General features: G+C 41.7%; 1 pseudogene; it reads right to left on the bottom strand.

Moving 5' to 3' along the window:
- Nucleotides 1–2749: 2749 nt before the first annotated feature.
- LOC139016692 (GTPase IMAP family member 7-like) lies at nt 2750–14061 on the bottom strand (annotated as a pseudogene).
- Nucleotides 14062–15939: the final 1878 nt, after the last annotated feature.

Genomic DNA, 15939 nt, shown 5'->3' with positions numbered 1-15939 from the left:
AAAGTATAGCTCAATTCTTAGGCATGAATTGGAAACTCCATTGTGCATACGAGCCACAGATTCAGGGCAGGTATGAACAGGACTCTAAAAGGACTTTAACTAAATTTATCCCAGAAACTGATGAAAAGTGGACCAACCTCCTGCCCTTTGCCTACTTACAGGCCAGGTGTACCCCCAACTGGGAGGGGTTCTCTCCTTTTAAAATCATGTTTGGTAAACCTTCCCCTATTCTACCCAAAGTTAGGGGAGGAATTAAAAGCTAAAAGTCATAACCATTCCTTGCTCAAGTCCTTGCAGGCTCTGCAGTATACCCAGAGAGCCACCCATAAGCTTGTTCGAGACGCCCTGCTGGTGCTTACCTTGGACCCTGTACATCCTTGGGACTCGGTGTGGGCAAAGAAGTTCACTCCAAGGACTCACCCCAACTTGGAAAGGACTATACACTGTCGCCCTGTTGATGGCATCCAGACCTGGCTACACCACTCCCAGCTCTTGCACCAGGAAACGGCCTGGATCTCAGCAGCTAGAGGCCTCACCCATGAAATCCCTAGCCTGAGCTCCACGCAGGCCAGGAGGAGGCTCGATGCCTGCAGGAGTGGAACTGGGCTTCAGTGAGGACAGTACTGATGGGGACCATGGCACTAGGGGACTTGGTAACTGTAAGAACATTTTTACTAGTCAGTGAGAAAACCCAGGGCCAAGTGGGGCCAAAAGTGCTAGGGGACAGGAGAGCAGGAACGAAATAGAGAATGCCCCTAAAAGAAGTGGGGGGAGTAAATAGAAAACTATAATGTGCCAAGCAGGCAGTTTAGAAAAATTAATTTGGTCAAACTACTTGTAGTTAGGGGGGCAGTACAATTCCCTAACTAATAAGGATGAGTCCAAGATTTGACTCATGTACATAAAACCAGTGGGGAATGAAGTATGATAGCAACCATCTCAGATAGAAACTGTACTTTAACTCTAACCCTGCTGTTTGGCTTAACAATAGAAAAGTTATTTTGACTTTCTGAATTATATAAATCATCCCATTCGATTAAATGCCTTATTGATTGTAATGTGAACATTCCATTGATTGTGGTCTTACTGGTTTTAGAAAGCAAATTCCTCTGTACCTGGGAACCAGGACAGACAATTATCTCAAGACCTGAGGGCTCTAGATAATGTGTTTCTGTCAACTCAGTGGTCCTTCAGAACAGAAGAGGGCTGGACCTTCTGTTCTTAAAGCAAGGTGGATTATGTCTCACCTTAGGAGAAACCTGCTGTTTTTTTACACCGACCACTCAGGGATCATTAGAGAAAGTCTCAGTCAGCTCTGGAAAAGACTAGCAGATCAGGCGGAGGCCCGTTGGGCGGAGGGCAACTGATATGAAAACCTTTTCTCCTGGTCCCATTGACTGACCACCCTCCTGTCGTCCCTAGCAGGCCTGATAATTCTCCTGTTGCTAAGTCTTCTTTTTGGCCCCTGCATTGCCAAATACCTCCTCAATTTCATACAAAGTCGAGTACACACCCAATACTCCAGAATCTTAGAGGAGGACACTGAATCAAGGATTTGATTCCTGTAAAGACAAGTAGGGAATGTAATAAACGCCCCAGGGCTTAGGAACAATAGAAGGTTACAGTTAAATTAGGTAGAAGGTTACAGTTAAATTAGGTCATAGCAGTCTCAGGCTCTGTTGCAAAGACCACAGCTCCCTCTTAACATTCTTTACAAGCAGGTCACGATTTAGCAGGGGTGAAGAGCTTAACCTTTCTAAGGTATGAGCCTGTAACCTTCCAAAGGCATGAACCTGTGGCCTTTCAAAGGTATGAACCTGTGGCCTTTCAAAGGTATGAACCTGTGGCCTTTCAAAGGTATGAGTCTGTGACCTCTGTTGAGAAATGGAGCGATGAACTTTGTGTGTGTTTAGCCAACCGTTTTGCGGTTTTTGTGAATAAAAGCTAACTTCTACATCTGGTCTGGGCTACAGTTCAGTCCTCGCTACAGCGGGGTGCTGTAACTGCAGTCGCTGCCCAGCTAATAAAGGCTCCTAAATTCTACCCTTTGGCTCTGGTGGTTGTCTCTTACAGGTTGCCCCATAACAATCTTAGGTTTTTCTGTCTTTAGTGTTTTATTGGTTTTTTGTTTGTTTGCTTGCTTTGTTATTATTTGTTCCCTGACTTCATCTACCCTTGGGTTTAGCTGGCACAGATGGCCTTAATTGGGTCTTTGTGCTCCTCTTCCCAGACCAGGGTAATATAAGCTATGTATCCTCTGGTTAGGGAGGACAGTATAATCCATTTGCTTTCAAGTGCCCTTGGTTGGGGAAGATAAGGTCTAGTGATTCACAAGCTGGCTGCAAGACACCCAAACAGATTGGCCTTGTGTAATTTTCTTGTCTTAGTTTCCCCTTCCCACTTGCCCAGGAAATTACCTAGCATCTTACTATCCTGCCTCATGTGGACAACGGAACTATCTTGCTGGAGAAGCCTGCTGCTTCACTAACGAGGGGCTCAGAGACATGGACTAAAATAATGTGCATCACCAGTGGTGCTGACACTGATATGTGAAGGATTTCTCATTTGAATTGTCCTAAGTTGAGCCTATGAACTCTCCATAATATATTATTCCATTGTTATGTCAATTTTCTAACTTCTTCAGTTTGTTGGCACTGTGGGGATTGGTGGGGAATGAGCTGGGAGGATGCTTCTGGTTAGCTGTCACTGCATAACAAACCATCCCAAAGCCTAGTGGTTTAAAGCAACAACAATCATTTATTTTTCTCCTGAAACCTGGGCAGAAATGCAGTGGGGATGTCCCATCTTTGCTCTTTGCTGCATCTGAGATGGCTCAGTTGTCAGCTGGAGAATTTGCATTCATGTTGCCTCACTTACATGGCTGGCAAGTAGTTTCTGCTGGCAGATGAAAGAGCAGCCAGGGGAGTGAGCCAGTGATGTCATGTCCTCTGCATGTGGATTCGGTGGACAACTTGGGCTTCCTCATCACACGGTGGGCAAGGGCCAAGGGCACATACTCCAGAGAGCATGGAGGCATCCTCCCTATCTAACTTTAGAAGTCACGGCCATCAATTATTTGCCAAAGCAGTCACAAAGTCCATGGAATTGCAGTGGCGCAGACCCCTATAACTCAACAAAAGGAAAAGCAAGCTCAGATTATAAGAAGAATAGGTGGGATAGAAGAAACTGTTATAACCATCTTTTGAAAATACAATCCACCATAGTAACAAATCATGGTAAATTAAGAAGAGAAAGTAAAATATACACTATTTGAAAAAGCTATGCCATAGACTTGAAAGCATATTTCTAATCCTTTGTACAACATCTGCAAATATATTCCTTTCAGCTTGTTCCCTTATATCTTTAATTTGTTCCTCATACTTCATCTTTCAGACATTTATTTTTTTCTCTTTTTCTCCCTGTGATATTTTTCCCTGATCACATTGCTCTTCTGTTAATTTCCATCTCCAATTGCTCAGCATAGATTTTCTTCAAGACTTCTGCCTGGCGTTTCAGCTTTTCATCTGTGTCCTTGTATATGTCATCAGAAAAGTGAGCCCTTCTGTTCTCCTGCACCATTTTCTCTATCAGCTCCACCAGCTCCTGCATTTGAGCGTCCTTCTTAGCCTCATCTGCACTTTGCTTATTACTGAAGGCACAGCAGCGGGACCCACACTCCTTGATGATGTTTTGTAGGTTCACATCTGATTCGTCTAAAAAGTTACTCAGTGTCTTACCATCCAAATCATCTTTGCGAGTGAACAACAAGATCATGTGCTTCATGGCCGCCACCCCAAAGATGGCCTTGATCAATGCAACCGTTCTCTGCTCCTCCTCCATGTAGCGGCCCAGCTATAGTACCAGGATGATGGCATGGGGCCCAGGGCAGGAGTAGAGGACACACCTGCTGATTTCCTCACAGGTGGTCTGCAGTTTTTCCTCGTTATCAAAGAGCCCTGGGGTGTCCACAACAAGAAGATTCCTCCCCTTCCATTGTCCCTCTGATTTCTGACAGTTCTTGATAACGGAAGAAAAAATAATTTTAGATTCAAATACTTTTCCCCCAAAGATGGTGTTTGCTGTTGCATATTTCCCACTTCCAGTTTTCCCCACCAGAACAATCCTCAGAGTGTTGTCCTGAAGGCCAGTCATGTTTGTTTCAAGAGGTTCTGGGCGTTAGGCTTCCACAAGACCTTATGGAAGAAAAAGGAGAAATGTCAACTTAGCTAAATGGGGGCCATTCCCAACCCTCTATTCTTTGTTCTTTTTTTCTATGAAAATTTGTAATGGTCTATTACTCATGCTGATCTCAGGAAGAAGAGAGCGATGACAGTTCAATTACTATGGAATAAATAATAGGTCAAACTTTCTTCACAAAAGAGTACAAGGTTCAGATGCTTTCACAGGGTAACTCACATAAAACGTTAAAGATCTGATCATCCCAGTGTGATGTGAGCTATTCCTGATCATATAAAGAGGGAAATCTTTCAATAATTCAAAAGTACATATGAATCAAGTGTTATAATGATCCCAAAAGCTACCAAAGATTTCACCAAAAAGTAAAGCTATAGATGTGTCTCATTTGGAAATATTAATACAAAAATTCTAAATAAATTATTTGACACTAAAAAATACACCATGATTGTGTGATTTATTTCACAAATACTACGATGACTCAATATGGGAAATTAGTTGTTATAACACATCCCATTAAAAGGTGAAGAAAATTACCTAGATGAAGAAAAGACATTTGATGGAATTCAAACCTGACTCATGGTTCGGGAGTTGAATTCCATCAAATGGAATTCAAACCTACTTCTCTAACATGATTTTATATAAGTATAAATTTTAATTTTTTGGTCATAACCTTTTTTCCCTATAAGTGATAAATAATGAATTATAAAGTCTTTTGATGAAGAAAAATAGATACTTCTCTACATGATTTTATATAACTAAAGTTAAATTTTTTGGTCAGAATCTTTTTTTCATGCAGGTGCCAAACAGTGGGTTATAAAGTTAAGTATCACATTATAAACTTCAAATAATGGATTATAAGGTTCATTTGGATGGATAAAAAAGAAAGTTATCTGGAACTATTAAGAAAAACAACAAGAATGGAAGACTAGCTCTTCCAGGAGTGAAGCATCGTAGTGTCTATGATTAAAGCAGTATGATGTGGGGACATGGATAGAGAGAACTGCGAAATGAAAGAAGAAAGAAAATTCGGAAATAGACCAAATTAATCATACTCTATTCATTTATATTCACTTCCATTCCATTATATTATAGTTAGATTCAGTAAGGCAGCATCTCACATCAATGGGGGGAAGGTGGACTAATAAAGCAACTTTGGGGTAACTGTATAAACATATAGAAAAAGATACAACTACATATACTGCCTCATGCCATTTCAATTCCAAGTAAATTAGAAGTTTAAATGTAAAAAACTAATCCATATAAATAATAGGAAAAACATGGCTAAATTTTTGTAAAATAAAAGTAGGGAAAATATTTCTAAGATTTGAAAAAGAATGGAAAAGGATAATAAGTATGAGTACATGAAAATCTCACACATAATGTGGACTAAAAAACATCATAGACAAATTAAACTACACATGTCACACCAGGGAAAGAAACATTTTCCAACTTACATCAAAGGGGTGAATATTCCTGTTATACAAAGAAATTTAAGAAGAACAGAAACAAAATCCCAGCAACTCAATAGAAAATGGACCAAGATATAGGAATAAAGACCCAGAGAAAAAGAAATTAAAATGTGTCTTGAATATATCAAAATACATTAACATCACTCATAATAGAGAAAATAAATCAAAGCACAAAAAGTAAAATAAATTAAAACTACACCTCTGTTTCTGAGGTGAGATACTATTTCTCACCTCCAGGTTTGGCAACTCCAAACATTTGCTGGCCTAATCTGAAGGTAAAGGTATGGCAAACGCAGGACCTCTCCTGCATGGCTGGTGAGAATGGAAAAACAGCCCAAACTCTACAGAGGAGAAGTCAGGACTGTGCTGCAAAAGTACATATGCATTTTCCCTTTGATTGTCAATCACCAATTTTAGGATTCTTCCTAAACTACACTGACAAAAGTATAGAAAAAAATGATGCACGAAGTTATTTATTGCATCATGATTTTTAATAAAATTGGCATCTATTGGTAATTGTTGAAGCCTGGTGTAGGTACATGGAAGTTCCTTGCACTATTCTCTTTATCATCGAATAAGTTACAAATATTTCACAATAAAAAATTTAACTTGGCCGAAACCGGTTTGGCTCAGTGGATAGAGCGTCGGCCTGCGGACTGAAAGGTCCCAGGTTCGATTCCAGTCAAGGGCATGTACCTGGGTTGCGCGCACATCCCCAGTAGGAGGTGTGCAGGAGGCAGCTGATCAATGTTTCTCTCTCATCTATGTTTCTAACTCTCTATCTCTCTCCCTTCCTCTCTGTAAAAAAAAACAATAAAATATATTTTTTTTAAAAAAAAAAATTTAACTTGTATAATAAAACCACTACTGAATTCTTTACACTAAGCATCCTGATAAACAACTTAACAATGTGTATCTCTCACATCAATCTCTCTCTCTCTCTCTCTCTCTCTCTCTCTCTCTCTCCCTTCTCCCTTCTTTCCACTCTAAAATCAATTTTTTAAAAAATAATCAACAGGGTGCAGGATACAGGTCTTGAATGGTAACAAGCTTGAGGTCATTGTCCACAGAGGAGCATATGAAACACAACAGTTCCATCCCTGAACCCCAACTTAAGAGTGATCTCCCTCTAGAAGACTTGTGATAGGATCATTGCCTCATATTTCTCCTGCACTGTTCACCTGGCCACACTCTTCATCATTAGGAGCTCCTTCCCACACCCAGCTCTGCTGTGAGCCACCTGTCTCTCTGCTGCTGGTCCCCACCTGCAACCCCATGAAGGTGCTCTCCCCACTCCCAGGATGCTGCTCCTTCCACATAGTCAGACGCAAAAAGATGAATGGGGAGAAAACCACAGCTTCCTTTGTTAAATTTTCCATTTATTCTTTTTCCCCTTTTATTCTTCACATCATACACACATGGCAATGTGAATGTATATGATTTTTTTCAAAGGTTGTGGGTTATTTATTTTTTTAAATATATTTTATTGATTTTTTTACAGACAAGAAAGGAGAGGGATAGAGAGTTAGAAACGTCAATGAGAGAGAAACATCGATCAGCTGCCTCCTGCATGCCCCCTACTGGGGATGTGCTCGCAACCAAGGTACATGCTCTTGACCAGAATCGAACCGAGGACCCTTCAGTCTGCAGGCCGACGCTCTATCCACTGAGCCAAACCAGTTAGGGCAGATTGTGGGTTATTTAAAAAAAAATTCTTTAACATTTAACAGAGTCTGCCTTGTGGAGCTCAGGGCTTTTTCAGCTGCTAGGATTCAGATAAATTCAAAGCTCAAACTTATTACAAAATTGCAAAAATAATAACAGGAGATGAAAATAACAGATTCCTCCCACTGTGCTTACTCTTCCACAAATCAATAATTGAGCTTGGTATACCAGTTGCCTATTGCTGCCATAACAAATTACAGAAACATAGTGGTCTGAGGCAATACTAATGAATTCTCTTAGAGTTCTGGAGGTCAGGAGCCTGAAATTAGTCTTGTGGAGATAAAATGATGGTATCATCAGGGCTGATCTTTCTGAAGGCTCCAGAAGACAATCCATCTCTTGCCTCTTCTAGCTTCTAGAAACTTCTAGAACCCATAACTTGTGCCCACATCACTCTAAACTCTGCTGCCATCATCACATTGCCTTCTTCCTCCTTTGATCTTCTTGCTTCCATCTTCTGGGACCTTTGTGATTACATGCAGGACCTACTCAGATAGACAATCTCCTCATCTCAAAATAATTAATTCCATCACATTTTCAATAGGTAATATTCACAGGGTCTGCGGATTAGGACGGCTCTCTTGAAGGGGGTTATATTCAGGATACCACATGTGGATACCTTAACCTCTCTGCAACTCACTTTCATAGCCTTTAAAATGGAGTATTTGCTTCATAGGCTTGATGTTTGTATGAGAACATGAGGTGCTGCTGTTAAAAAAAAATACTTAAAATGTGGAAGTAGTTGTGGAATTGAGGCTAATCCACAGAAGCTTGGAGAATGCTGAGAGAGCTTATAGAGAAGGTTTAGATTTTCCTTGATGAAACTATTGCTGGGAATTTGAATTTTAAAAGGGAGATCTCAGATCAAAGTGAGGACCTTGGTAATGACACTGGAAGAAAGGTGATACTTGATACAAAGTGGGGGAGAAGACACTGAGTTTTGTTTCACTGCTGGGTGGAAAGAAGAGCTTGTAAGTGATGAACTTGAGTCTTTAGCTGAGGAGGTTTCCAAGCACATTGTGAGGGGGTGCAGCCTGGTTTCTCCTTGTAAAATGCAAAAGGCAAGAGATCAGAGTTATGCATCTACCAGCAAAGGAACTCCAAGGATTTCCAGAAGCACAAGGACCTGGCTACCAGCAAGGGAGGAACCCCGTAGCCCCTTCAGGGAGACCATGGCTCTGCCGACCTTTTCATGCTTGACACCCTGAACTATGGGACCATACGTTTCTGTGGCTTTAAGCTATGCTGTTTGTGGTACTGTGCTATGTCAGCCCTAGGAATCTCACACAACACTTTGCTCCTTCCTCCACCTTTTCTCCTGCCCTCCTCCTGTTCCATCCTCTCAGCATCCCAGAGATTTCCCCTTCTGCATGAGCTTGTGTTTATTAGAGTAATCCTTCCCACCCCCACCCACTCATCTGGCTCAGGAGGACCACAGAGGCTGCTGATGAGTGTAGTGGTGGCTTTCTCAGAAACCTTTAAACTCTGCATGACCCTGTTTCTCAGCGATGCCTCCCTGCCCAGGATGCCAGACTCTAGATCCACCTCCTCTCCATCCTCTTTACTTTTACCCTTTCTCGACTCAGGCCCTTTACAAAAGAATTTAAGTCATCAAAAATTTTACAACCCCAAAACAAAACTAAAAGCATCTTTCTTTTTGAGAGAGACAGAGAAAATGAAGGGCTCATGGATTCTTAAGGGGAAGGGGCAGATTGCCAGCTGGTGTGAGCACAACAGCTCCCGAGACCACATCTGCCTGAGAGCATGCTCCAGGCCCACCTGCAAGAGCCAACCTCACACTCCCACAGAGCACCAAATTCCTACAAAAGAATCGTTTTACAAAAACTCACTGACACAGACCACACTATGGTGTTTACCAAAAAGATGGAGTGAGTGGAGCCAGGAAAGTGTAAAAGGGGTCAAACATTTGGTGACAGAAGGAGACTAGACTTTGGCAGGGCACACAATGCAATATACAGAAGAGGCATCATGTAATTGTACACCTGAAACCTATATAATGTTATTAATCATTGTCACCCCAATAAATTTTTTAAATCTTTTTTGTTCAGATTATTACATATGTTCCTCTTTTTCCCCCCTATAGGTCCCTTCCACCCTGGACCCAGCCCACTCTAGGTCCCCCTGCCAACTGATCTCATTCATAGGTTTAAGCTCTTTGTCCAATCTCTTCCCCCACCCTCTACAACCCCTTCCTCCCAAGAATTGTCAGTCTGCTCCCTTTCCATGCCCCTGATTCTATTACATTTACCAGTCTGTTCTGTTCATCAAGTTTTTTATTCATTTGATTTTTAGGTCCACTTGTTGATAGATATGTATTTCTTGTCACTTTGTTGTTCATAGTTTTTTATCTTTACCTTTTTCTTCTTCTTCCTCTTCTTAGAGAATACCCTTCAGCATTTCATATAATATTGGTTTGGTGGTGATTAACTCCTTTAGCTTTTTCTTATCTGTGAAGCTCTATATCTGACCTTCAATTGTAAATGATAGCTTTGCTGGGTAGAATAATCTTGGTTGTAGGTTTTTGCTATTCATCATTTTGTATATTTCTTGCCACTCCCTTGTGGCCTGCATAGGTTCTGTTGAGAAATCAGCTGACAGTCGTATAGATACTCCCTTGTAGGTAACTGACTGTTTTTCTCTTGCTGCTTTTACGATTCTCTCTTTGTCTTTTGCCCTTGGCCTTTTAATCATGATGTGTCTTGGGTGGTCTTCTTTGGGTTCCTCTTGTTTGGGGTTCTCTATGCTTCCTGGACTTGTAAGTCTATTTCTTTCAGCAGGTAGGGGAAGTTTCCTGTCATTATTTCTTCAAATAGGTTATCAATATCTTGCTCTGTCTCTTCTTCTGGCACCCCCATAATTCGGATGTTGGTATGCTTGAAGTTGTCCCAGAGGCTCCTTAGACTATCTTTATATTTTTGGATTCTTTTTGCTTTTCCGGTTGGGTGTTTTTTGCTTCATATTTCAAATCTTTGACTTGATTCTGGGGATCTCTAGTCTGCTGTTGGATCACTGTATATTATTCTTTATTTCAGTCAGTGTATGCTTCATTTCTGATTGGTCCTTTTTCATATCGCTGAGGGTATCACTAAAATTCTCAGAGGTTTCTATAATATTCTTGAGTATCCTTATAACTCTGGTTTTGAACTCTATATCCAGTATTTTGATTTCATCCATTTCTTTCATTTGTGACTTGTTTCTTTGTCTCTGCATTTTGGCTGCTTCCCTGTGTTTGTTTCTATGTACTGGTTAGCTGCTAAGTCTCCTTGAGTTGATAGAGTGGCCTTGTGTGGTAGGTGTCCTATAGGGCCCAATGGCTCAGCCTCCCCAGTCACTTGAGATGGATGCTCTTTATGAACCCCTTTGTGGGCTGTTTGCACAGTCTTGTTGTAGTTAACCCTTGATTGCTGTTGGTATCACTGGGAGGAATTGACCTCCAGGCCAATTGGCTGTGATGACCACCTGTGTCTACACTGGAAGTTCTATTGAGCAGGAGACACCTTTATGGGGAAGAACTTGCTTCAGTGGGGCTTTGGTGCTCACTGAGTCTGCCCCTTGAGTGTGTCTCTTATGGATGTGAATATTTATAATCCAGTATGATCTCACTCTGACCACTGGGTACACTGGTTCTTGGATCTCCAAGGAAGTGCAAGGTCAGCCACTGTCTGGGGCCACCCAGCAGGAGCTACAGAGACATCTGCAGATTTCTCTTCTTTGTATGGGGTTTGGAAGTGCCCAGACAAGGCCCAGCTGTGAAACAAAGCAGGGTGCTGCTCCCAGGTCTTGGGCCTTCTTTTGGAAACTCTGGGGCTCTCTGACCCAGCTGCAGTTTGACAGGTTTTAGGCAGAGAAAGGACAGGCCATTCATTTGCAAAAGCCGATGCACACAGCTTGGGTGGGGTTGTAAATTGGGTGAGACGGGGTCTCTGGGAATCACCAGGGAAGAGGAAACAGCAATGGCTGCCAGTCATCCCTGCACCGGAGAGGTCCCGGGTCTCCGCGTCCCGCGCACCAATGCAGGAACAATGATTGCTGCGAGCACCTCTGAGAGAAAGCCACCCTCACGTTCCTGTCCTGATGCCAAAGAGTCCAGTTTCTCCCCATATGTTTCTGAGTCTCCCAGAGTCTCTCCAAGAACTGGAGTTCAGAGCAAGCAGGAGCTTGTATCTCCATCCCAATTAAAAGAGCAGCACATCCAGGTGCCAGCACTTTCCACAGCTCCGCACCTCTTACCAGTCTCAATGCTCTTTCTTCACCTCTCTAGTTGTGGAACTTCTACTCAGCCAGCTTTCCTGTGGTTCTGAGTGGTAGTTGTTCTACCTTTTAGTTGTAATTTTGATGTGGTTGTGAGAGGCAGCAAATATAGGTGGTTAGCTATGCCACCACCTTGGTTCTCCCCCACCCCAATAAATTTAATTCAAAAAAAGAATAATAGTTTTACCTAAAAAATTAAGGAGGGAATTATCCCTTGCAAAATAATACAAAATGAGTTTTCATGCATTTAAATATATCTAAGCCAGCAGCCTCTGCTGCAGCATAGGATGGATAACATGTCTGACAATGTGTTCCCTTCTATTAGCCCAGTGACACTTTCTTTGTTCCATGAGGTTCAGAGTAGACTATTACATTAGCACATCAGCACTGGTGTCTGCCATTAATACATGAAATGCAGTCAGGAAAGATATGTGCTTCTGATTCTGTACTATTGAGTCTAAGGCTTTGGACAAAACATAACCCCTCTGAGCCCTGGTATCTCTATAGATGAGAAGATAGGGGAAGATCAGATCATGTAAGTCTGATGACCGTCCCTCGCCCCCCTGCCCCCCCCCCCCCCCCCGCCACCCAGGGTTTACATTTTACACCAATATCTGGGCCTTGTCCCTAAAGAAGAAGCCCCCAGATTCCCCTACTGGCTTGAATCCTGAGCCCTGGCTGCTTACCCACACTTCCTCTCAGATGTTGGTTGATTATAGTGATAAACCTGTGACAGCGAATAGACTTCTTCATGGTAGACCACTTGGAGGGACTAGTCCTGGGACTCTTAGCTTCCAGGGGTCTGTGTGAAGGAGCAATATCACTGAGGGCCTCTGCTCCCATGGTTTGAGTGTCTGGGGTCATCAGAGTCATGTATAGTTACAGACAATGACAGATCCCAGCCCCATTACAATATGGCACCAACAGCCAGGAAGGCAGGAAGCAGGGAAGCAAGTGTGCTTCTCCCGGTCTGTGCCACTCTCAGCACACCCTCCACTCCCTTCCTTACTCACCTGCCAGGACTTTTTAATCCCCTTCCTCCAAAACCCATTCGTTTGCTTGGACAACCCTGAATTCTTAGCACTTGACCTTGGGGCAGAAGAGGTTCCTTAGAACAGAAACCAGGAAAGAATTCAGAAGCTACCGGATCCATCTGCTAGCATTCAGTCATTTGCCTATTTTCTGAGATTTTCGGTTTGGTTTGCACAATTTCTTCCGTTATCTGAAATTCTTACTTTTGTATTTAGTTTGACATCTTTTTTTTCTTCACTGCAGTTCTCCCATAAACATATATCCTTAGGTGCTTTATTACTACTGATAAATGCTGTAAGTTTATCTTTACCAAGGAACAAAGGTGCAATTTTAATGTGTATCAGAGTATACCACAACACAAAATTTTTTATTGTTTCTCATAGTCCACTCTATTTCCAAGAAATGAGCTACAAGATGTTACTGTAAATTCACTTGTGTACAGGAAAGCATGCACCCTGCCTCAACCACAGCACTTTCCAACCTCACATCCTCCTTGTTCTGTTTAACTCATCACTTAAAGTTTTGGTCACAGCACAGACTAGAAAGGCTAGGTTACAGGGCCCACATCCCTTATTTGTACCTGCTCAAGTGTTCAGAGGGGTGAGAGGAGAACAAACCTCATCATGGAGATCGCCCTGAACAGTGTTCAGGATCAATTCGGACCCCCCCTAGGCTGGTGCTGGCCTGAGGATGAAATGGGGGAGTTTTCCTGTGAGTCTCCAAACCCTCACCTGTTCCTTCTCCGGAGCAGGCACAACACTTAGCACTTTGACTCTGACATGAGCCAAACAAAATAAATTCTACTCTGAATTGAACCAGTGCTCAAATTCTAACAATAACATTCTCAAAGCTTAACTTGTGAATAAACAGATAATTCAGCCTCATTGTTTTGCAATATTTCTTGAAAAAATATCACTTGGAAATATCACTTAAAATCAGAATTAGGAGGCTCATTTCTGAGCTGTGAAAGACCATAAATGAATATCTGGAAATATAAGGAGACACCAGCATTTCTCCTGTCGTCTGCAAATATAACACATCTGCATTGATTGGAAAGCAAAGGACTCCAGATAAACATAGCAACCTGGAAGGCAAGGGAGCTGTCATCAAGGCCCCATTTAGCAATACTTCATTGAACCCCACTGAACAACCACAAAAAAGGAAAACTAAACTATGCAAAATCCATGCACTCAGCAGGGAGAATGATGAGAGGAGCTAGCATGGTAGCCATCATTTAATCTAAAACTACTTACCAGGTTTCCACATGCAGACATCATCTTGAGGGGCCCTGCAGAATTACTGCTGGTGGAACAACCACATCTGGTGAAATCTTTTAACTATTCAATTCTCTAAAAGCTGCCCTAAGTTCACATAGCAAATGAAGAAATGTTAATTTTTTGCAATATACCAAATTTTAGTAACGAGAGTGGGTGGTACTTAACCCATGACTTCCTCCCTCCCCCACTGACCTTCAGCTCAGCTTAAGGGAAACTCCACTCTGGACAGGTGTGGTAAAGAAGATGGGGCTCCTGTTCCCCTCAGTTAACCATCAAGTATATGTTACCTTACCACTAGGGGCAGGCTGGCAGCATTTCTCATGATGCCCTTTAACTCTGAGTTACAAGACTAAAATGGCAAGCATAGCCAGCAGCACCCTCCTGCTCCTCTAGACATAGCAGAGAGGCTCTATCCCAGACATAACAGGCTAAGAATACTGAAGCCCAGCAGCTCACACTCCAGCTCCCTCATATGATGGAGGGTCCATGCTGGGAGAGGCATGTTGTGAAGACCAGAGACTACAATCCCAGCTTAGAGCCCAGAGCGATGGTTCAGCACTTTTGAATAGGAGGAAAAGAAATCCATAATTACAGAGAACTCCAAAGCTCTCCTCAAAAGAAATGACTTTATTTGAAAATGAGTGTGGGGAGTTCAAAGGGCACTCTTGAAAACAGAGAAAATTTATATGTAAGTAGTTTACAAGAGTCTGGTAATCCCTTAAGAGTTTCGAGAGGAACCATAGGTCAGCAATGTACTAGAGAGAACCAGGAAAAGAGACATGTACAAAGGGTAATTCTAGGATCAGAGAAAACCTAAAAGACTGGCCCCAAAAACCACCCTGCAAAGGAAAACAATTTTATTTATATCAGACTGTGGAGCAATTTATGACCAGAGACATTGGAAATAACAGGAGAGCAATCAGCTGGCAATTGGTAGACATAACAACTGGGTACAATACAAATGGAGACACAGAGCTTAACAGAGAGATTCAGGAAAGAGGCAAACAAGGAGAGCACTGCTAAGACTATTGTCATCCCACGTGACATTCCAAGGCTGCACCTTCTGAGAAGCATCATCAGAGGTTTCACACTGCAGGGGACATAGACTTCCCCAGAAGAGTCCAGCCATGTCACTAAACAAACATGCAAACAATAGCAACTTGAGCCCTAGAAATGCAGAAGGTAAATCACTATCCAGAGCACTGCACTACATTACTTAAAACACCCAGTTTTTTAACAAAACTGCAAGACATACTAAGAAACAGAAAATTGTGACCTATGTAGTGAAAACAATTCAGGCAGCAGTAACTCTCTGTGACAAGGCCAACATATTGGATTTGAAAACAGTGCTTCAAAGCAGCAGTTTGAAGTATATTTAAAGAACTGAGGGAAATAATTCTTAGAAAATAAAAGAAGCTATGATGAAAATATCTCATCAAATAAATGTTGTCAATAAATATAGGGATTATTTTTTAAGAACAAAATAGAAATTCTGGAGTTGAAATTATAGCTGAAATGTAATTTTTACTAGAAAGGCTCAAAGGTAGGTTTAAACAAGCAAAAGAAAGAAACAATGACTGGTGTAAAAATAACAGAAGTCAAGTGGAAATAGACACTTCAATAATAATAGTTGCATATTTCAACATCCCATATTTTTGGATAATGCATAGAAGGACTAATGAGAAGGTCAACAAAGATGAGATGTGGTGACCAAATAGATCTAACACTATTCACTCCACCCAAAAACACCAGAATACATATTCTCCGCAATGCACAAAGAACATTCTCCTAAACAGACCATGTGTGAGACCATGAAATAAGCCTCAATAAATTTAAGAGGCTTGAAACCATACAGAGTATGATTTCCAGCCACAATGAAGGAAAATTAACAATCAGTAACAGAAAAAAAACTTAAGGAAAAGAACTATGTGTGTGTTTTTTAATCCTCACCTAAGCACAAATAAGGA

The sequence above is a fragment of the Myotis yumanensis genome, unplaced genomic scaffold (assembly GCF_028538775.1).
Source record: "Myotis yumanensis isolate MYYU_CA2020_CCGP unplaced genomic scaffold, mMyoYum1.0.hap1 SCAF_9, whole genome shotgun sequence".
Taxonomy (NCBI): Eukaryota; Metazoa; Chordata; class Mammalia; order Chiroptera; family Vespertilionidae; genus Myotis; species Myotis yumanensis.
This window is presented reverse-complemented; position numbering and strand designations above follow the sequence as displayed.